Source organism: Hippopotamus amphibius, chromosome 10 (genome assembly GCF_030028045.1).
Source record: "Hippopotamus amphibius kiboko isolate mHipAmp2 chromosome 10, mHipAmp2.hap2, whole genome shotgun sequence".
Taxonomy (NCBI): Eukaryota; Metazoa; Chordata; class Mammalia; order Artiodactyla; family Hippopotamidae; genus Hippopotamus; species Hippopotamus amphibius.
In genome coordinates, this window is record NC_080195.1 from 104,220,528 (window position 1) to 104,244,950 (window position 24,423).

General features: G+C 44.3%; 1 protein-coding gene across 8 annotated transcripts in view; it reads right to left on the minus strand.

The window, feature by feature from the left end:
- Positions 1 to 24,423, minus strand: part of TIAM1 (TIAM Rac1 associated GEF 1) — a 395,420-nt gene that overhangs the window by 190,574 nt on the left and 180,423 nt on the right. For 5 of the 8 annotated variants that reach the window (XM_057696187.1, XM_057696186.1, XM_057696189.1 and 2 more), the window contains one exon: positions 5,570 to 5,743. The exons of 1 other annotated variant lie outside the window; for it this stretch is intronic. The gene's annotated coding sequence lies outside the window, so the exon portion shown is untranslated. Of the gene's footprint in view, positions 1 to 5,569; positions 5,744 to 10,554; positions 10,680 to 24,423 lie in introns of those variants that run through there. 2 more of the 8 variants (XM_057696182.1, XM_057696188.1) reach the window with 2 other exon arrangements.

The following is a 24,423-nucleotide window of genomic DNA, read 5'->3' on the forward strand; positions in this document are numbered from 1 at the left end:
CAGACTGCCCACGTGTCTACCTGGACTTGCTGTGTACAGCTGTGTCACTTTTGTGTTGGTCTCACTTTCCTCACCCGTAAAGCTGGGATGATCATAGATCATTGGGTCATTGGGAAGATTAAACGTGTAAGTCCATGTTAAGCATTTAAAACTGTGCCAGGCAGAGAGTAAATACTTATTAAGCAATAGAAATTAGTAATAATGTTATTATTAGTGATTTTCCCAATCATTTCACCATTGAATGGCAAATGTCCTGATGCTTGAAATATACGAAAATTCTAAATCTCTCTCTCATTTGGCTCCCTATGAACTTTCCCATGGAATTATCTTTTCTCCAGTTCTACACTGTAGGTTCCTTGAGGGCACGTGAGCTGTGCTCACACCTCACTGAATCTCCCGAGGACACCTCCAAGGACGATACCCATAGGTACCCAATAAGTGACTTGTGGAATAATGAATAAATAAACACCCTCCTCCCCCCTCCCAATCAGTATGAAGCCCAGAAACTAGATGTCATTCTGTTCACTTGAATACATTATCTCAATTTGGTTTGTTAGGACTTCCGTAAATGCATTAGAGAAATAAACAGCAACAGTTATTACCCAGAGGCCAGAATGGGAAAAGCTTTCAATCAGCCCTTGTGGCTTTTGCCTTTTCCACTTGGATTGAACTCCATGCTTGGTTTGCATGCAGGCAACTGCAATTATCTCCAGTGTTCCTTCCAAAGCTAAAACCACCAAGAAGTATTTGATTGTTGCAGGCGGTCAGCCCTTGATTTTTCTTCCAGGCGTGATCCTGCGGCCTCGTGCCCTCCCTGTCTGGGGGTTCTTCGTTACCACGCTTCCCGTTTCCATCAAAGCCTTCAGTTCCCATTACACAGACTGATGCTGACTGACCTGCAAAGAGTCCTGCTGATAACAGGGTCCCCATGCCTCTGTCTCGACTCTCCTGGGATTTCAGAAACGTTCACCTGTGCCTCCAAGCAAAGATAACCCAGGCCCCTGGAATGAATTTTTTTTTCGAGCTCTGAAAGTAATTATGGGCAATCCCATCTCTCTCTTCACCACCTCACCCCCACCCCAGTCCATTCACAGTTTCATAACAAAACTGAACTCTGTGGAGCATCAATTAGGCGCAGAGGGGAAAGCCTGTGCTTTGCGCCGACTGGCTTCTTCCCAAGCTAAACACACTTATGTAAACCTGACTCCACTGCAGCCCAGCCCGCACATGTATCAGGGCACCCAGCTCTTCCGGAGTTAAGCTTTTGTTTACTTACTGTCAAGTGCGTTATTTCCCAGTTGGTCTCTCCTCCCGTGGGGAATGGCGAAAACCACCCCTACCCCCAACCGGGGCAACCAAATGTGACATCAAAGGAGCCCCTGGAGTCGCCATCTGTCCCTGCCATCCCAATGTTTATGCAATGTGGGCAGGAGAGGGACAGGATGACCAAAAAATCCAGGGCGTCCTGCTGCATCATACCCAAGGCAACGACACCCCAGGCTGCACGTGCTACAGAATAAGAGAGTGACAAGAAAGTCCTCAGTCTGGCTGGAGAGGCTCCTTCCTCTTAAAAAGAAGACTGAAACTATTTAACTTTCCCGAGGGTGTGCAAGGAATGGGCTTGATAAGTTTCACCTGTCAGTGGGCATCTAAAAATAAAATCAGCCCCCTAATTCTGCAGTAATTTTGTAATATTTTTCAAATATTACATGCCTCACCCCAAAAGAGTCCCTCCTAACCACGGTATTTCAGGCAATACTGACTTTAACAGATTCATGAACGGTGATGTGCTAAGAGGAATTGGCTAAGATGGAAAAGGTAGAGATCAGAAACGAACCCAGGAGTCTCAGAATTCTAGAACCCTCACCTAAACACCTCTGTCTATATCTAGAATGGGAGGTCAGGACACATGAGAGTGGTCATGGATGTAAAAGTCAGATAAAGCACAGTTCAAATCCAGGGTCACTGCCTTGGTGTGAGTTTGGTGAAGTCACGTGGCTTCTATCAGCCGGACCTGGGAAGGACAGCCTGTCCAAGGTGGGGATGAGGTTCAGACACGAGCTCTGCTGAGAGCACTGAGTAGAACGGTAGGCACACAGTAGGTGCTCAATGTCCATGGTCTCTCTCCTCTGGATCTTCAGTTCCAGCCCAGCCCTCTTTCCAGGACAGTGGGGGGCACACCCAGTTGGCCAAAGAGGAGAAGTCCCTGTGGACAGTGAGGCTGACCATGAGCTCAAATTCAACACACAAACTCTGCTGAGGGACATCATGGTTATTTTTCAAACGGGGGGAAAAAAGACATTTGACATGTTTCACCCACCATTTTCATGAAGTCTGTCAAACCACATCCCAAGAATTGGAAGAGAATCCACATTATTCATCACATAAATCTGCTTAAACTCCCTCGGGGGGAAGATGGCTAGCCACCGTGCAAAGCCAAGAGATGATCCAGCCACCCTGTGATTCAACTTGAACAGCTGCAGCGTGAAGACACACGCACACAGGCTCACCCAAAAACGGTCTAACAATTTTTAGATCTGCCCCCTTGTTTATTTCATTTTTTCAATTTTGTCCCTTGACCTCATGATTTCCCTTCATTCACAGAACCCGGAAAGAACCGTGGCATTCCTTTGGACAGCTCAGACCAAGTTTTGATTAATCCCCAAAGAATCAAATCACCAAATGCTTACTGTGTGGTTCTGGGCACCCCTGCAGCACTCAAGGATTTACAGTCGGGTTGGGAGGCGAGAAGATAAAAAAAGGCAACATCTGACAAATAATACTGGTTCTGAGGGGAAAAAATGACTCAGGGCTGGAACAGACTGGAAAGGCAGCAGGAGGAGGTGGGCCTGAGCTGCCTCTGAAAGACAGCTGGGGGAAGGTCACTCTAGAAGGAGACCCAGTGGACACGTGCCCAGAGAGTGGACTTAGGAAGGCTGTTTGCGGACAGTGCAGAGGCCAGCTGAGTCGTCTAGCTACTCATCAAGCGAGCATTATAAAACACCCCGTGGCAGTCACTACAATCCACAATGAGGCAAATATACAGAAAAAGATGAACAGCCCTGCCTTGGAGAGACACACAGGAGTGTTCTGGTTAAGAGCACAGCCCCCGGATATCAGGCGACCCGGGTTCAAAGCCTAGCTCCCCCACTTTCTAATGCTGTTACTTGCAAAAAGTTACCTAAGCCACAGATGAGAATTCACGTCTAAGTTACTCATCAGAAGCATTTCCGAAGAAAACCAGTTGGGGAGTAGGAGAAGAAAGCCATAAGGACTCTCTGCAGACAGGACAGGGAAAACTGCAGAGTCGTCCTGAAATACCGGTGCCCGCCTGATGGTCAGCCCTGGCTAAGGACTGCCCCAGGGGTACAAGGATTCCTCGGTCAAAGGGAGATCACGCCCTGAGGACAGATGGCCAACCAACAGAAGGGGTTTCTGGCTGGTGGGGTGAAAGCACGTGGGGGAAGCTTATATGCACAAAAGAGAACACGGATATACAAAAGGATGAAGAGAGAGCACAGACGGCATGTGCTGCAAAGAGTTAATCGTTTTTATTATTGTTGTATTACTATCATTTATATTATTTTTACCCCTTAAAAAAAAGGCCAATAACCCAACTATGACAATACAATGGGATGCAAAATGCAGCGCGAGGTCTCCAGGCTGCCAAGGGCAGGCGGAGAGAGGCGTGGCTAAGGCTGCCAGTCTGGATTCAGGTGGCCAGGAGAGCAGGTACGACAGGAAGAACAGGTCACAGCAAGACCCGCAAGGCGGGTCGGCAATACTTATGGGAAACTACAAACTACAGGGATCAGAAGGCAAAAGCGTGAAGCCATTACAGAAGAAAGTTAACAACAGAACTACCACATGATCCAGCCATCCCACATCGGGGTAATTACTCAAAAGAAATAAAAGCAGGATCTCAAAGAGGTATCAGCACTGTTCATTGCAGCTTTATTCACAGTAGCCAAAATGGGGAAACCACCTACATGTCCATCAATGGAGGGACGGGGGAAAAAAAGAGGTGGTACACACGTGCACAAGTGCACACACACACACACACACTCTAGAGTATGATTCAGCCTTAAAAAAGAAGGCGATCCTGCCATACGCAACAGCGTGGGGGAATCCTGAGAACACCACGCTGTGTGAAATCAGCCTGTCCAAGAAAGACATATGTTGCATGACTCCACTTAAATGAGGCATCTAAAATAGTCAAACTCATGAAAGCAAAGGACAGAATGGTGGTTGCCAGGGGCTAATCAACAGGTATTAAGTTTCAGCTATGCCTACCGAGTGAGCAAGTTCTAGAGACTCACTGTAAGATACTCTACCTGTTGCTAATACTATGTTGTACAGCTAAAAACCTGATCAGACGGTGGATTGCATGTTGTGTGTGTTTTTTTTTTTTTTTAATTTCAGGGAAATGCCTTAGGAAGCATCTGTGATTCACCCTCTCCATCAAGTCAGTAGCCACACATTTTGTTCAAATCCTGGTTCAACTAGCATAGGACTAAAATCTCATAAGTGTTAAGTCATACAGCATTATTACAAAGCTTGAGTGGCTTTGTCCATGGGAGAAAGGCAAACTTGGGAAGAATAAGTACAACTCTGTGTAGTTATCAAGCCCCTTTGGGTCTAAATCATCCTCCCCCAATGAAGCAGAGGGGGTTGCTCAGGGCACACGTCGCTGTCCCCACGTGGCAAAAGAACTGAACAGCTCACGTCCCCTTTTGCTGGACTTCCCTAGAAGAGCCTCATGCCACACACAGGAGGTAGGAAAGTGTCTCTGCAGCAGATTTCTTTTCTCCAAGTGCCTGCAAATCACGTACCTTTACCACCGGATCTTTCCAGCGGGAAGCCCCTTGCCTCTCAGGCAGTGATGATATCCCATCTGGGCACAGCAGTGACGTCCATGTGAAACATCCCACCGTAACCAAACCCACTTCCCAGTTTAGATGGAGGCTCACCCTCTCTGTTAAAAGTCACATGATCTCATGTCCAACAGCCCCAGAAAAAGCCCGTTCTGATACCAAGCTTCCCCTGCTGCTGTCCAAATGGATTTTCCTTCTTCCCCTTTTCTGGTGTCGTGAGGGCAGGCAAAGGAAAAGCCAGGAAAAAAGGTGGGACGCTTACCCTGGAAAGTCTCTAAAACAATATAACCTGAGAATCAAAGGGAATCTTCTTCCCCGTGACTCAAGGCGTAAAGAATCAGTGCACGTGGGGGGAGGTTCACAAGGGGCAGACCTACCCAGCTCACAGTGGCCCTAACTTGGGTGGGGTGCACCCCCACCCCTCTCCTCATCAAGCCCAAAAGACTGGCCTGTCCATGCAAATGACCCAAGAAGAAAGGGACACCCGAGCATCAGAAGGTTCCCGGGAAATCAATTTCAAAGCCTCAGATTCTGAGTGGGTAGAATCAGAACCCTTCTTCCCACCAAAACAACAGTCACAGATGATGAACCTCCCATTGCCCTGAAACAGGAGGATTCGGGCAGGATCTTAAGACAAGAAGGTCTTTAAAAGCTTGACTCCTCATGTCCCAGCCTTCTGCAAATGCCGCACTTACCCCATCCCAAACAGAAGAGGCTTCTCAAGATCTCCAAACGTGCCATCCGCAGGGGCAGCTCATAGCCTAGGTGAGAGGCTAGGACTCAGAGCATCACACCCTATGGTACCAACCCTCTTCCTCCTCCTGGCCTTCGGGTCTAGAAAGGTGGGCCTCAGTCCACTGTGGTTTTACCTACAAAAGCAGACACAGGAAAAGAATGGGTTTTGTGCTCATGTTTTATATTCCTCTAGAAGTTACCAGATCATCCTCTGACACCTTAATGAGATAACATAGGGAAAGGACCTCATAGGTTGTAGACAATAAAGCAGCATCTAGTATTTGTATTTTAATAAGCAATTTCTATTTTAATAGTCCAAGAAGCATTTATTTACCAGGCCCTTATTCCGCAATGGCTTTGGAAAAAGCACGTTGGCCATGGTTATTCTTGCCCACCCAAAACTCCTACTTTATGAAAGTCAGAATTCTCAAACACTAGAGCGTACGATTCCAAGGTACCGCCTAAGGCTCTATGATCTAGTCCAAGATCTCACAAATTCATCCCAAACCATTAAAAATACAGCTTTCCAAAAGTGATGACCTCTCCCGCAAAAGTTTTACCAATGAACACCATGCTCATACTTTGTGTTCAAGCAAGAGAATCAAAATAAACTGGGGAAGCGGGGCTACAAAACACTAAGGAAGACTATGGGCCCTCTTGCTCTCCATTCTCATAAAAACACCAGCTAAAACAAACAGTAGCTCTGGCGCTGTTACTCAGCGCTCGGGGTCACAGCGGACAGGCCAGACCAAGGGCAATTAGTTGATCAATCTGTCATCTTGGAAAATAACTCCATGGCAGAGGCCAATTTACTCCACAAAATGTAAACCAAGACTCACTTCTTGGGCAGCACAGCAAATGATGTTGGCACCGTACCATAAAGCCTTTTCCCAGCTCACAATCCCTTCCCATGCCCGGTTCAGCCCTTTGCAACACTGGATGCCTAAATAAACCTTAACTGATTATGCCATATATGCGCCAGCATCTTTTCAGGGGAGAAACCCCAGGGAGAAGAAACAGCTTAAGTTTGGTGACTTGGGTAACACTGTAATCCTTTGTGCAGGAATATTAACCAGCCAACCTCCTCCGCCCTATGCTCTTCCTTTCCCTTCTTGGTTTTGAGATCAGTGGTAGCATCCAGCAATCCACGCTTCCCCCAAAGCATGGAGGAACTCCAAGTTCAGAAAATGCAGCGACAAGACAATACAAAAACGATACAGTGATCATCAGCCCCATCTACCTCCCAGTGAAATTCTGGAGTAACTAAATTTAACAATCTTTATCTTTAAAGAAGCAATCCCAGTAACTAACTCACATCCCAGTTTCTGCCAAGTTTTGAGCTTTGTAGCCATTTCATTTGCACCCTCAAGACAGCAAAAAAAAAAAAAAAGGAAATAACAGAGAAGTGAGACGCTCATGGAGGTGTGATGAACTGAAGGAAAAAAATAACAATAATTCCAAGAAGATAAGATTAAAAGTGGAGGGGAAAAAATATACAGCCAGTTTACCATCAATTAACTAGGATAAGATGAAAATACTGAAAATATAGAAAGTGACCCTGGTAATTCCATCTCCCCATCATAAAGAAAAAACAAATGATAGAAGTGGTTTTGTTTTATTCTGTTGCAATCTTTCACACTTCTGGAAAGAAGGCACTGAGAGAACTCCAGTGTTGGAAAAGGGTAGGAGAAGAAAATACTCAATGTGCTGCAATTTAATAATATCTACTTTGGGTCAAACTATGAGACAGGTACCTTACATGAAAACTCATATAAAAATCTCACAGCAGCCCCGCAAAGTAGTTTTCATTATTTCCATCTCACAGTAGAGGAAAGGAAGGCTCAGAGAGGTTAGGCAATTTTCCCAGGGCCACACAGCCAAAAGTGACAGAGCAAGAATTCAAGCTCTTTCTGACTCCGAAGTTCTTGTTCTTATATTGCCACACACTCAGAAAGGTTTCCTGAAAAAAATTTCAAAATGCCAAGGCTCATGCATTAAATATGAACCAAAATGAAACATCCTTCCTCAGTCATTACAGCAAATTTGCTCTGCCTCAGTACAAAGTATACCTGTACTGTTAAGTGGGTTGAAAGCACCTCCAAGTCACATTAAATTACCAGTAAGTCTTGTGTAAATTCTAGTTAGATGTTTCCAAAACAATTTTGCAGGATGTGTCCCAGTGAATAATACAAAACCCTCCTTATAACAATTTGATCCAACATGTATAACACTCAAGAATACAAGGTATGTTTTAATAAAACTAAAACATTATGTCAAAGACATATAAAGATAAATACATAATGTCTTCCTCCATACAACTAGGAGACTCAGTTACTTAGTTTTAAAGGCTCTTAAAATCTTTTTTGACAGAGTTCCACAGGGCAGAATTTTTTAAATGCATGTAAACTGAAAAGAAGAAACAGTGTTTGTATATGCTTCATTTAAAATACAAACAAAACCAAAGTTGGGTCTTTCAAAAGACCAATAAAACTGATAATACTTTAGCAAAGCTGATCAAGAAGAAAAGAGAAAAGGCACAAATAACCAATGCCAGAAATGAAAAAGGAAACATTTCTACAGCTGCTCCAGTCTTTAAAAATACGATGAAAGGGTATTATGTGTAACTTTTTATACCAATAAATTTAAAAATGAAATGGGAAAATTCCTGTTTTAAAAAAAAAACTAATTACTAAAACAAGACCATCTTAATGGTCTTATTTCTATTGAACAAACTGAACCTGCAATAAAATAAAAAAAAATCAAATAGCCAGAACCAAACCAGGTTATTTATGGGAGTGGTAAAGGAACCATAAGAAAAAAATGATACAGGGACTTCCCTGGTGGTGCAGTGGTTAAGAATCTGTCTGCCAAGGCAGGGGACACGGGTTAGAGTCTTGGTCAGGAAAGATCCCACATGCCACGGAGCAACTAAGCCCGTGTGCCACAACTACTGAGCCTGAGCTCTGGAGCCCTCGAGCCACAACTACTGAGCCCGAGTGCTGCAACTACTGAAGTCCAAGCGCCTAGAGCCTGGGCTCTGCAACAAAAGTCACCGCAATGAGAAGCCCAAGCACCACAACGAAGAGCAGCCCCCCTTGCCACAACTATAGAAAACCCTCACGCAGCAACGAAGATCCAATGCAGCCAGTAAATAAATAAATAAATTTATTTTAAAAAAAGAAAAAAAATGATACATAACTTATAACACCTGCAAGGTCATACAGTAGAATTAACCCAATATCAAATGTCTATATGCTGATGTCCTCTAGCAGTCCCATGTGACAGTGTCTAGAAATCTTTATGAATAATATATTCCCCTTTCTCTAGCTGAGGATTAGTGTTCCATAAAACTCCGTGAACAAGGGTCTATTAGTCAGTTTCACCAGCACTATCATAAGATCCAGTCTGGTAGTCTTTCCTGTTGAGTGAGTTGCTAAAGCTTCCTTGGGAGGTGGAAGGAATCAGCATCAAGTTCACATCTACCTGCATGTTCTTTCTTGAACCCACAACAAGCTAGAAAGCAGGGCTCCAGCAGCTGTGACAGCCTGGACCGTGCAATCTGTTGTTCTTCCCTGGGACGTGTCTAGATTGGTTGAAAAGTACTTTCATTTTACTTCTGTATCATAAACTTCAAGGAAGCTGGAGGGTGAAAGCAAAGTAAGTAAAACAGTGGCCACAGCAACCTGTCCCCTGACCCCTGAAGTTCAAGTGCAAGGTGGGCTGGGAAAGCCAGGCTGTTCCATTCTGGTTTTAGGAGGATGACAGAATCAGCTACGAACATCCCCCTAATGGCACCCACCCCAGAACTGGGAGAAACACTTGTAACATAAAATTTGGTTTTCTACAAATATAGTACAATCCACACATTTATTCACCTTCATTTCTGGCCCTAAAAGTAAGACAATTCTCTAAAAATTCTTACAAAGGATTAGCTTACAAAACATACATGCACACACACACACACCTCCCACTAACCTCAGTACTAACCTGTTGATCAGATATGAAATAGATGACACAGATAACAGTTAACCCCAAAGCCTCCATCTAACCCCCCTGCAATGAGTAAACACCACACATGTCAGATGAAAGTTCCTTGAGGGGCTCGAAACAAAACCTAAAGAATGCTTGCATCTGGCCAAGTTTATCGCTTGCTGAGACATATTAAGTGTCTCTTGCAATCATCCCAACCCCAGTGCCAGCCTCCACCCAAACTTCCTCTCCCCACCCCAACCGAAATTGACTTAGGCAATCAATCTAAAGATAAACCAGCTGCCATAGAAAAACTAACAGTTAAAAAAAAAAAAAAAATCCACATAAACAGATAACACCTCACTAGCCAGGAAGCCTTGAGCTGAACTCACTTAAATCAGACATAAAATTAATGAGAAACCCCGAGACTTCCAATGCCTCACTCCAGAATTCCCATCCAGGAGCCTGCTGGGCACCACAGCTTCAAAATATTCCTTTGGAAGTCTTTGTCACTTAAATCCCAGGACTTTCATGGGGTTCATTTTCAAAGACATTGACCTGTAATTACTGAACGCGCAGCAGGACCTGTGGGGACCTGGGCGCATCCTTGGTGGGTAACATGATCCCACAATCTCCTTCCCGATCCCAGATTCTGTGCGGTCCTCGGTTACAGAAGGCGGGGTGGGGGGGCCGTGAAGCGCTTTCAAAGCCTGAACCCCTCTTCCCTGAAGCCAGAACCCACATGGGTGGCGTCCCCGGGCAGCCGCAGCGCAGCATGGAGACGCGGCTCGCCGGCTCCGGGCGGGGGGCTCCGGGCGGGGGGCTCCGGGCGCACCGGTACCCGCGCGGCAGCTGCAGAACCCGGGGCTCTCATCCCGCCTCTACTAACCCAGAGCCACGCTCCGAAGCTAGCCCACACCACCCAACACAAAGAAATCTGCCGGTGGAAAGAAAGGTTTTTTAAATTCAAGCTCACCACCGCTCAGCGAGGCGCACATGCTTCTCCCGTCTTGCATCCCATCTCTCAAACTTCCAGTCACAGAAGTGAGGAAGCAGCAGCCTTCCCCGGGCTTCTGGCAGTGGGAGTGGGCGTAACTTGTGAAGTTTCGTGCTATGATGAATCTGGTCATTTGGGTGTGTTGGAGAGGGTTTGTGGCTCCTCCCCGCCCACCGTCACCTCCCTCCTATCCGCCTCCTTCAGTTTAATTCTCCTCTTTGGCGTTCGCAACGCCGCAAACTCCCCTGCGCTCAGCTCCTCGCATCCTTAGGGGAAATTAATTCCTAACAGGTTTTAACCATTTTGCAGATGAACCTGGTCGCCCTACGTAGATAAGCCTAAGTTCCTGTCAAATTATTTTTCGATAGCACATAGCAAGAAAGCAGTGCCCCTTCCGAGATTTAAGAGGCTATAAATCTTAAATAACTGCACAGCACCCTCCCCCCTTCCCCCCCACCCCCACGGCAGGAATGTGGGTCCTTCAGCAAGTGGAGACCTAATTCCTGGAGGACAGGGGAAAAAAACCCCAAAAAACCAACAACAACAAAAAACACCTTTCAGCTGGCTATCTTTCCTTTAAAGCTTATTACAAAATATTTCAGATATACAAAAATATATTTGAAAATAATATAATGAACCATGCAACACAAAAAATTAAAATTACCAATCTTGTTGAAGCCACATGTAAACACCTCCCTGAAGTGCATCCCCCTTTCCCTCCTCTTTAAAATACAACTGCTGGAAATTTGATTTCCCATGAGTCATTTTTATATCACAGTTTCTAAAAATTCTAAAGGACAAATGCAAACAAAGTTCACTGAAAGCAATCCAATGAGTATCTTTCAGCTAGGCTTGCTCTTGGCTCCCAAACAGAAGTCAAATTAAGTAAAACTTAAAAGGACCACACATTAAATGAAGCCTCAGGTGGCTGGTTAAAGAGAATGAAAGAAATCACAGCATAAGAAAATAGGATATCTGGAACAAGCAGGAGGCCATATCTGTAAGAGTTGAAGCATTCATGGATGAAATTGACAGATTAATAGAGCATTATCATTTTACAAGGTTAATAGCTGTGTCAAAAGCCAAGGATACTGACCCACATTGCAAGGGGCTTTTTTCAAACAAATAGCCTACCGAAACAGAAACACAACATTCATCATTAAAGAAGTCCTAATTGCTCAAGTGCCTGCCAGAGTTATAGGTTGGGCGCAATACTCAGGAAAGGAAACCTGCAAGATAGCCATGATAAAAATCAAAATGGTAAAAACCACGATCCGTTCAAAACTGAATGAATAAGAGGTAGATGCCTAGTTCATCTTTATATTCCAAGTACCTTGCAGAGAGGCTAGCATAAGCAGACGTTTAATAACTATTGGATAAATGAATGAAGCAAACAAACACAAAAAGAATGCTCATGAAGACTTCTGGAGAAGGAGAAAGAAAGAAGAGGGGAGTGTCTGGATAGAGCAGTGGTCCTTAACAGGAGATGACTTTGCCCCCAGGGAATATGTAGCAATATCTGGAGACATTCTTGGTTGTCACAACTTGGGGGTGCTATTAGCATCTAACTGTGACACAGAGGTTTCACTGTCAACTGCCACTTAATTGACTTTATTCCATCTTTGATCATCAATATTATAAAGAGACTCTCCTGGGAGTTACGAAAATATCGGACAGGATTTCTCCTTCATGTCCACTGTGCAGCTTTGATAGCTAAGGACTAGCTATGCGGGCTCAGAAGAAACTGGGCACTGGGGTCAGAATCAGTAAGGCAGTTTACTGCCTTGGGGCACAGTCTCAGGTCCATGCAACTCACTAGGCCAACAACTTGTGTTGAATTTGGATGAAAATAATCAAGAAAGGGCTGGGAGGAAGATGACCGAAAGACACGGTATCAGCTTTAGAATCATTGCCTGGTTGGGGAAGGAGGCATGGTGTGCAAAGTGAAAGAGATGTGAAAGATACACAGGGTCAGGCTTATCCCGCCCACATCACTCATTTCTCTATTAACAGTCATTAGCTGGAAACACTCCACTAAGAACAGGATGGACGTTTCATCTCATTGCAGTTTATCAAAAAGCAAGTTACAAATCACTTACAGGAAAAGACTGCAAGCATCACAAAGTCTACCAGTCAGGGTGAAGGACTTACAAAGCGAAGACATCTTTCCACAGGTTTTTCTGGTCTCATCATTACCTAAGAATTATTTCTTTTAACTGGAACGCCATATGGGTTTTTTTTTTCTTTCTTGAATAAGAAAGCGTTTTATTGGGGGGGGGGGGTGGCATGTGGTGGCAGAGTGCTCATCTTGAATCCCCCTTGAAATTTAACAGATGGTAGTTCTCAATAAATGCACGTGGGATTAAATTGGAGTCCCCACTGTATTGCCCACCTCTCAGGCCAGAAAATAAAGAGTCCCCTATAGTTGCTTCTGGGGGAATCCACAGGGCATCCTGAGTTCCAGAGTCTGAATGACCTATGAGCACATATAAAACCTGTAGGTTTCATTCAGTGGCTGACAGATCGTCAAAGACCTGACACAGGTGAAAGCCCATCAAGATCAGAACCCAAGAGGTCCCCAAGCAGCAGCCACCAGCCTCACAGGGGGATGTCTCTTTGCACAAAAGCGTTTACTCCTGTAACAGAAGGAAGAGTGCCAAGCTGGGGTCCCCTCCACACACTGCTTGACAAACTGGTGTTAAGGAAGATACTTGAGGTTTCTAATGCCACTCATTTTGCTTTTAAAACGTCATACGAATTTAGGAAAACAAAAAGTAAACACAGCTATGAGCCCAACCAAACGCAATGAACTCAGGCGTTGAACGTACAGTATTTCTGCTCCAGAGAAATACAACCAGTAGAGGGCGCACAACTGACTTTCGTTTTTTTTTTTTTTTTTTTTTTTTCTGACTTTTGTTTTTAACAATTACCCACCATCAGGATAAACCTGGGAACGATGTTAAATGAAACAAGTTACCAAAAAAAAAAAAAATTAAAAGCTAGCCTCCTCATTTTCTAGGTTTGATTTCAGGTCTTGAAAATATATACTTTTTTCCCAATTTAAATGGAACCATAATAGCATAACTTAACATTTCAGTAGATAAGATAAATAGATGGGCACTGAACACAGCAAGTTTGATTTCAAACTAAAATGTTTTTCTTTTTTTCCGAGGAATGAGCAAAATTAAGCTTGCTCCATAACTTAGAATGCTCTCTTATTTTTATTATTTTTGGTTTCATGTTGGGTGAGAAGTTTTTCATACACTAAAAAGCCTTTACTAAGGCCTTTACTAAGTGGTGGTGCTAGACCAACACCACCATATCACCAATCCAAAAGTTTGGAATATTTTTCCAAAATGTTTACTTTTCATTTGTCATACTAAAAGTCATCCAGCATTACTATTTCTATTTCTGTAGGCTCTCATATTTCCACAATCTGATTCAATCAACTTATTTCACTATTGAAAGACAGCATTATTAGCAGACTTAAAATTTTTGTATCTCCTTCCTTTTGTAAAATGTAAATTGTTTAAAAATAAATTTTGGGGGGGGGGGGAACCTACAGGGGCTTCCCTGGTGGCACAGTAGTTAAGAATCTGCCTGCCAATGCAGGGAGCACGGGTTCGAGCCCTGGTCGGGGAAGATCCCACATGCCGTGGAGCAGCTAAGCCTGTGCGCCACAACTGCTGAAGCCTGCGTGCCTAGAGCCCATGCTCTGCAACAAAGAGAAGCCACCGCACTAAGAAGCCCTAGCACCGCAATGAAGAGCAGCCCCCACTCGCCACATCTAGATAAAGCCAGCACACAGCAACAAAGACCCAACGTGGCCATAAATAAATAAATAAATTTATTAAAAAACAAAACAAAACTACAAGTCATGATGCCCTTATATGGTATTTATACTATAAATAGATATTTACACAAGCTAGCTAAAGACAATTAATTAGTTAATTACTCAATTAATACACGTTAGGAAACATTTGGTACGTGGGGAAGAAAGCCACAAAGGGTTAAACTTCTCTCCCTCCCTTTGTCAGTTGAATTTACACTCAGAAACAAAAAAACAATTATGGTGAGTTTATTCTCCCCAAAGATTTTAGTCTTTATCTTGCTGTTTTATATATTAGATCTATAATGGTTGGCTTTTAAAATTCCTTTTAAATTGTGTTCTCAATGACACAAATGCCTTCCTTAAACAAGAGTCTTCTGGATTATCTGTTCAAAACCAACTTGTTCAGGAATCGAGGCAGCTTAACCCAAAAGCGCTGCAATCAGCTGAGCTGACAAGGTCTGCAAAGTCAATGCCAGCGCCTGCAGTGGCACCTGCTGCCACCTTCCCCACCCTGCATATGAAGCTAGTAGGGAAGGTTCCCAGGAACAAGGTAAGCAGTGCTCACACCAGCCTGCCATCACCTACATCACCTTGTGTCAGGAACAAAGCTGGGGAGAAAGCGCGCTCTCCTCCTCAAGTTAGGTGAAGCCCAGAAGGGGTGTTAATTAACACAGTCAAATGAGCCGAATCCAAATAAAAAGATGATTCCCCGGCATAATTACAGATCCCAACACAGATTCCGTTAATCCTATGATGTCACTATGGAAATTCAGAAGCTTATTCATGAATACATTTTGCAGTTGGCTGCCGACTGATTGCCAAAATCAATTTCTTATATTTGAAACTGACTGAAAGTCTAAATATTGGGTCCATCCCACACACTCCCTGGCTAGGTGATCTGAGGATCCGCTCAGGAAGCTGACTTGTTTGAAAACCTTTGATTCAGCCCCAGACGAGGTCTTCCTTCTCTCTGAGACAAAACCAAGGTGCATCCTTTCAGGCGATGTCCTGATGTGCAAAGCCCTCATTAAGTCTGATTTGATACCAGAATGTTTTACGACTTTAAACTCTGCACCAACCAAAACTTAGAGACTCTAGACATAGTTTTTTCTATCTGAAAACTGAATGCCTAACCAATAAGCAGAAATATTCCTGAGAAATACAGTCTGTCAAAAAGTGGCCAAGCAAACTCTAATAGCCTTTAAAGGCCACCTCCAGAATACACGGCAGTGACTGAGTGTGTGGCAAGTTCCTTAAAATCTGGAAGCTTCAATTTCCTCAACCATTTAAATGACGGTGTTCAAATTAATTTTCTCTGGCTTCCTAGCTCTCTCTTCCAATTATATGTTTCCATGATTTTAAAATTCCCATTGGCTTTCATTGCCCCAAATTACATTTCTTTACAGAACAACTTTTATCTCACATGCCAAGGTCAAGAGTTTCAGGACTCAGTGGTGGCCCACATACTTATAACTGAACCCAGGCTTGTAACTGGACGGATAAAGGGGAGAGGGGAGGAAGTGCAACCAGAGGATAAAGGTAACAAAAAAGACAAAGGAAAAGTCCATGAACTCTTAGCCCCTACTAGCAACACCCATATCGGGCCAGATGCTCTCCCACCCACACACACACAGTGAGGCTGTTGGTTCCAAGGGCCCTGTGAGCCTTGCACAAGAGGTACATGTGGTTCGTAGGGGTGAGAGCATCTGGGTTCTCACTGGTGTGGGATCTTTCAGGCACCTCTCTGCTCAGCAGCAACAGACAATAATAATTATTACTGGCACTAAGAGTCAGATAGCATTGAATCACAAATGTACAACGATAAGAAGTTAAGTTCTAATTTTCAGGCCTGCCTTCTTTCCAAAGAACATGATAACCTTACCATTCAGTACTGTAGCCTCCTGAAAAAGCCAGGTCAGGGAACATTCCCACTGGGGAGGCCTCATTTGGTCTGGGAAAAGCAAGGACAGGCAGGAAGAAGACCTTGTTCAAGTCCAGGCTCCACCAACAGCCAACTGAGTAAATTAAGGCAAGCCCTCCGGCTTCCCCTTCCGTACAATGGGAAGTTGAAATAGATGCCTTTGACGATGGGCTGCATGGGTTAACAGGCTTTGTACGGGCACATGCCTAATATTTTCCCTAAATGGTACCGGGGCACTACACAGGCAAAGACAGCTTTCAATCAGGAAATAAGCCAAGTCTGTAGTTCAAGCTATGTTAATGTTTAGAACGTTTTTGATGTTTTTATGTTGATATTGCTATTTTGGTAATGGATATAGTATCGTTGAGACACTAGTTATATGACAAATGAGAGCGTGGGGGCCCTTCCAAGACCCCAGGGCCACAGAGAGACCTCGTGAGCCTCCCTATCGAGTCCCTATGGTGGAGAAGCAGCAAGTCCCCTCATAAGGGTGACCACTGTGAGCTACATCGGCCCTTGGCACTCACCAGGAATAACCAATAAAATAATATTTGGGTTTGTTTTTCAGGGGTAAGAATAGTTTTTATTTTATATTACAATACATCAGTAATTGTCATTTCACATTTTCCGGACCAGAACATATGCAGGTGAAGCTGGGTAGGAAGGACACACCTAGCATTTGGGTACAATGGCAAAGTGAAAAGGACCACACCTGTAGATGTATCTCTAATACCTGACACCTGACAGTTTTCTACTATTGACAGGGACATAATCAATTAAAATTAGGGCATGTCTAATGTCAGGGGAACATGCTGATGGGAATCCGCTTGTCTTGCTTTCCCTTCCAAGCACACAGGCATTAGATTCTAGATCTCTAGGAGCACATGGTACCATTTTCCCTAAACCAAGATCCAATATGCAAAGATTATTTTCAATCAGGAAATACAACAAGCTTATATCTCACAATATTCAATGGCCCGAGGTAAGGCAATAGACACATGAAGAGGCATTGAACCAGATACGTAAGAGCAGAAAGGGGGGGCTGGGGAAGGCAAGAATCTTAGAAATCACTCATTCATCTGAGGTCTGAAGGGTAAAGTGACCTGCACAGGCTCACAGAATAAAATGATGGCAGATTCAGCCCAGAAGCCAGATCTACTGAAACAAACCTGCTGTACGTTCCACCAACTCAATTATTACCTCCTTTTAAAACAATTCCATAAAATAAACATTAAAAATTCCATAAGATAAATAAAAATTGCATATCTAATTCTGTACCTCAACACAACACAAAAGGCATATATAAATAAAAAATAATATACATTGATTCCATCTAAAATAACAGCAAACCATCGTAACTGGATGCAGAGAAATTCCTTGGCTTAACCCCAAACAAGCAAATAAGAGCCACAAAGACCTGGGATGGAAGGATGCCGTCAAGGTAGCATGGCTGAAGGCAGGCTGATTCACCAAACAGCTAACATCCTCCCAAATTACAGTGGTAAACTTGGCAAGACCGTGGGGGAAGCCTGGTAGAGACACGGGACATATTCATATACGTCTGAGGGGTCATGGGGGCACCATGGTCAAAGACAAGGACTCCCCCAGTTAGGAAAGTCCTACTCCTAGAGTCCCAAGAAATTAAAATCTCTCTCTACAGATGCTGCCAAAGAGTATCACTTCTCACTTGTACGTGAAAGTTCATTGTAGCATTACTCACAACAGGCAAAAATGACCACAACTCAGGAGTCCATCAACAGGTGAGTGGATGAACAGAATGTGGTCTGATCCACATAGTGGAATATCACTCAGCCATTAAAAGAAATGGAGTTTTGATTCATGCAACAATATAGACAAACCTTGAGAAAATATTATGCTAAGTGACAGGGTCAGACACAAAAGGACAACTAATGCATGATCCCACTTTATAGTATATGAATAAGCAAATGCATGAAGATAAAGAGGAGATTAGACACTGAGGAACAGGGGAAATGCGGAGTTATTGCTTTATGGTTACAGTGTTTCTTGAGGGTGATGAAAAAGTTTGGGACATAGAGAGCGGTGGTCACCGTACAGCGCTGTGAATGTAATGACTGTCACTAAATTACACACATAAAAATGGTTAAAATGGCAAATTTTATGCTATATATTTTTTTACCCCAATTTTTTTAATGATTCAAAAAAGATGTCATTTTCAACCTACGGGCTCAGGTACACGTAGCTTTTCAAAAATATTGCTGTTGAAAACAAAAGGAATCAAAACTTTAATCTAAGCACATTAACCAAGCCTGAAAATGTGCCTATTGTCACATCACCATGATCTTAATCCTACACCTAAAAGAGCATTTTTCTCTGATTGTAAGTGATAAAATGGGATTGCTTAACTTATAAAATTAAATCCCTTGTAATTATGAAGATAAAAAGAGACACACCTTTGCACATCAAGAGCTTTCCAGGTGCCAGGTGTCACACCTGTACGGAATGTCTCTCGCCCCAGATCCACTCCCACCAACCTGTCCCGATCCCAGACTTCAAGGCAGAACGTGAAGGCAGAAAGGGTGGGATCTGAGTCCAGAACCATGAAAGGGGGAAATAAATCAAATTCAATTACCAACTGGAAACAGTAAATGGCACACATTTTAACTGACCACGTTACATGTTTATCCCACTTAACAGACCTAGACTGGCCAGGAATTCCTTTTCTTTCTCTTTTAAAATAAATTTATTATTTATTTATTTTTTTATATTTATTTTTTTGGCTGCGTTGGGTCTTCGTTGCTGCGCATGGGCTTTCTCGAGTTGAGGCAAGCGGGGGCTACTCTTCGTTGCGATGCCCGGGCTTCCTCATTGCGGTGGCTTCTCTTGCTGCGGAGCACGGGCTCTAGGCAAGCAGGCTTTAGTAGCTGCAGCACGCGGGCTCAGCCGTTGTGGCTCTCAGGCTCTAGAGCGCAGGCTTAGGAGTTGCGGCACATGGGCTTAGTTGTTCCGTGTGGCATGTGGGATCTCCCCGGAGCAGAGATCAAACCCGTGTCCCCTGCATTGGCAGGCAGATTCTTAACCACTACACTACCAGGGAAGCCCAGGAATTCCTTTTCTAGTCACAAGCCTATCACCTAAATTTTGTAAAGCCTCAGTCCCTCATTTGTAAAACAGGTTATAATAGTATTTTGCTTGTGAGGCAATGGGAGGCTGAGGCACTGACATTTCCTGAGTACTTACTCTGTGAGAACCACACGGCTGTAGTAAGCTCATCTATTTTTGTACCTGGTCTTCATAACAACTCAATAAAGTACTATGACTGAACCCATTTTACAGATAAAGAGACTGAGGCACAGAGAGGTTAACTGAACGGCCCAAAGCTGCTCAACAAGTAGGAGGCAGGTCTGAACTTCTAACCTGGTTTCGCTAAGGCTGGGGCCTCACTCTCCCCGATTTCATTGTTACACTTGACCTGTAACCTTGTCATCATCATTGACCTGGGCAGCCTTACGTGCACTGCACTTGTTTTTGTTATTCTCATCACCTTTAATATTCAGATTCTGGACTCAGGAAGTCACAGAGCTGAGCCTATTCCCGAAGCCTGCACTTACTCACGGGGTGCGTTATCTCCCTCCCAAGGCCAAATGTAGCAGGAAAAGAACATACTTCAGGGTTTGTCATGAAACTCCTGGAAGGTAATCATCACTCTGTCTGAGAAAGACGACTGAACAAGGTATCGAAGATGAGCAAGTTACATTGGGCAACAGTCAAAGAACATGCATAACACACGTGTAGAAAATTGGTAAATGCATTCAAAGGGGCCTTTCACAGAACCACGGTCTCCTGCAAAAGGCAAGTTCAAGGTCCAGGTTGAGATCGTTAATCACTGGGTGGGTATTCTATATTAACCTATTTGCAATGTTGGTTCACAGTCGAAAGAAAAACACAATGAACAGAATCTTGCCCGAGCTCAACCAGCTCACACTCTCCCAGACTTCTCAGTCAAGCACAGCAGATGATTCACGGAATGACACACTGCTCTTAACATAGGTACCACGAGTTACGCATGCCTACTGGTCTATGTGGAGGAGATTCAGACAAGGAGGTTGACCAGCGCTTCACCACATCACTGGAAACACCAAAGCTCAGTCTTCCACTCCCAGCTGCATGGCTTCTGAGAAAAGGAAGTTCTCAGCATCCGATCACAAGGATGCCAACCCGCCAAGCTTGAGAATCCTTGCAGAGGGCTGCCTATGACCAAGATAAGCCATCTTGGCTTCCACGTATTCACACACCTTGCTCAGGCTCCGGCGTATGACTCAGACTCCTCCCTCCTCCCAAAGCCCTGTACCCTGAGGGCCTTTGTTCTTTTTTCTGGCCACAGATGAACTCAGCACATTAAAGAACAGCTGCAATCCCTTCTACACATAACTTTCCATTGGCAAAAATTAGTCAGGATGGCTGGGTCTGAGGTCAACAGCCTTCTGAAGGAACACCCCCTTCCTCCCCAAAATAAATCAAATGTAGCTATTAATATACGACTCATTTCCAGTCTCACAGACACTGCTAGCACATACAGGGAGCCTACTGACTCCGCTGACTTCAATAACCAAAAACAATACTCTTGGCCTTTGGCATTAGCATGGGATTTTGTTTTCATAAAGCCATGGTGCCAACTCATGTTATTTGCTCCTGTGGGGACCTGCATTGGTCTGAATGTACATGGACCGCAGAGTTGAGCTTTGTTCAAAGCATCTTCTCCGTGAAGTCCTCCCAGCCCTCAACCCCAACCCCACCCCCACCTCTCTCCCCCGGCACATCCCCTTCCCCACTTCCCTGCCGTATTTCTTCCTCCTTCATACACATTACTTTCTTATTTTACTATTTTCTTGTTATTTGTTTCTCTCCCCACCCCCTAGAATATAGGCTCCACAAGGTCAGGGACTTTTATCTATTTTGCTCCCAACTCTATCTTGAGTACCTAGAAGAGTGCTTGGCACATGGTGGGCTGTCCACAAATATCTGTGGACTGAAATTGAATACACCCTTGTGATGACAGCCAAGATCAGAAGCATGATCAAAACCACCCACGCCGGGCTTCTTAGGTGGCGCAGTGGTGAGGAATCCGCCTGCCAATGCAGGGGACACAGGTTCGATCGCTGCTCCAGGAAGACCCCACATGCCGCGGAACAACTAAGCCCATGCGCCACAACTATTGAGCCTGCGCTTTAGAGCCTGTGAGCCACAACTATTGAGCCCATGTGCTGTAACTACTGAAGCCCATGCACCTAGAACCCGTGCTCCGCAACAAGAGAAGCCACGGCACTGAGGAGCCCGCACACCACAATGAAGAGTAGCCCCCGCTCGCCACAACTAGAGAAAGCCCGTGTGCAGCAACGAAGACCCAACACAGCCAATAAACAAACAAACAAACAAACAAACCCACCCAGGCCTTAGATCTCTCCTTAAACCACACAGCAAAGTCCTCTGTCACGTTCCTTTAGAATCCCAAATAGCAAGAAGGGAAACAGGAAACAACAATAGGCAAATATACATTTATTCCACCAATACACAAATACTCAGGCTTTTCAACATAACATTCACTAAGAAATTTCAAGACACTTCATGCTAAACCTCCAAAATATATAGGGTTGTCAACAAAAAGGGGGAAAGATACCAATACCCCGTCTGTACAGTCCGTATCACGCATCCCCCCTCACTTCACTGGCTCCCATCCTCCCGGACCATTCCCTCTCAGACCCTGACCCAAATACCCATCCCCCTTTTGCTGGCCCCTCACAGCCTTGATGCCTCACAGTCCTCCTTGGCCCATCATTAAATTCCCTCCCTTACTTCCTTGCCCCTCTATTGCTTAGTCACATCTGTTTGGCAAACATGCCAACATGGTTAAATCCAACGAAGTGCCTAGTTTGCACCTGCACCCAGACAGTTGGCTCTGGCTGAGAAAACAACACCACCCACCACCCCACTGGCTTTACTTTAAATCCATGACCACTAATATCAAGTGCCTTTAAATGAAATCAGCGATCTCCCACCAAAGTTCCCAGTCCATTCACACCTACTCATGAATGCACCCCAATGTTCACTGCAGCAGTATTTATAATAGCCAGGACATGGAAGCAACCTAAATGTCCATCACCAGATGAATGGATAAAGATGTGGTACATATTTACAATGAAATATTACTCAGCCATAAAAAAGAACAAAATAATGCCATTTGCAGCAACATGGATGGACCTAGAGATTGTCATACTGAGTAAAGTAAGTCAGGCAGAAAGAAAAATCGTATGATATCACTTACATGTAAAATAAAAAAAAAAGGTACAAATGAATTTATATACAAAACAGAAACAGACTCACAGACATAGAAAACAAACTTATGGTTACCATAAGTTTAGCACAAGGAACTCTATTCAATACTCTCTAATAGCCTATATGGGAAAAGAATCTAAAAAAGAGTGGATATATGTATATGTGTAACTGATGCACTTTGGTGTGCACCTGAAACTAACACAACATTGTAAATCAACTATACGCCAATAAAAATTGTTTAAAAAGTTCTCAGTCCATTCACACCCACTCGTGAAGTTCCCAACTATCCTTCTCTTCCCAGATGCCCAATAACTTCTCCCCATTTTTCTTCTCAGCTGATGCCTTTTCATCCTACTTCTCTGAGAAAACTGAAGCAATCACACAGGACCACCACCATTTCCAAGACTATCTATATTCACCAACAAGCATCTAGGGACTTCCTAGGTGGCGCAGTGGGTAAGAATCTGCCTGCCAATGCAGGGGACACGGGTTTGATCCCTGCCCCAGGAAGATACCACATGCCGCAGAGCAACAAAGCCCACACGCCACAACTATTGAGCCTGCGCTCAAGAGCCCGTGAGCCACAACTATTGAGCCCATGTACCTCAACTATTGAAGCCCACGTGCCTAGGGCCCATGCTCTGCAACAAGAGAGACCACTGCAATGAGAAGCCCACGCACCACAACGAAGAGTAGCCCCTGCTCACTGCAACTAGAGAAAGCCCGTGTGCAGCAACGAAGACCCAACACAGCCAATAAAATAAATTTATTTATTTATTTATTTAAAAAAAAAAAAAAGCAAGCATCTCTCTGCACCCACTTTACCGTCCTGCCTGGGACCTTAGATAACCATCCACATCCTACCTGAAACCAATCCCTCCACCTGTGACTAGACCCTCTGCATCCCCCTCCCTCCACTCAAGGACAACGTTCCAGCGATTTCCCTTTCTCTCCTCCACATCATCAAATTCCCTTGCTCTACTGGAGCATTTTCATAGGTATGAAAATATGCTTTTTTCTCCCCCTCTAAATCTAAAGCAGTTCTCAACACTTCCACTGCTGCCACTATAGTCTGAGCTGCAGCCTCTCCCTGCTAGACCACAGCACAAGCCTCCTACAAGTCCCTCATTTCGACACTTGCCCATCAACAGTCCATTCTCATCCCAGGAGCCAGAGGGATCCTTTTACAGTAAGTCCCCTTCATATGAACCTTCAAGCTGCGAACATCCAAAGATGCAAATGTGCGTTCAAGTGTCCAATCACATTAGGTCACGTGTCTGGCGTACATTACCACGTGCGTGCATCCCCTACAAGTGGTTGTGTTTTTGTGTACTTTACTATACAGTACTGTGTAGAGTACATTAGTAGAGTATCTTTATTTCAAGCCCAGGATGTCCAGAAGCAAGCGTGTAAGCAGCAGTATACAGCCAATTGTGTTAGTTGGGTACCCAGGCTAACTTTGTTGGACTTATGAACAAATTGGACTTATGAACGCGACCTCGGAACGGAACTCGTTCGTATGTAGGGGGCTCACTGTAATGTGAAAATGAGACCACGTTACTCCTCTGCTCAACCCAGGGGTAAAAGCCAAACTCCTGGGAGGGGCCTACAAAGCCTGTCACCTGTCGCTTGGGCCTCATCATTACCTCTCTGACCTCATCTCCTGCTCCTTTTCCCCTTGCTCATGCCACTTTAGCCTCCTTGATGTTCCCTGAACCTTCCAGACACGCTTCATATTTCTGGAACATTCCAGATGTGCAATTAGCTAGTTCCTTTCCATTCT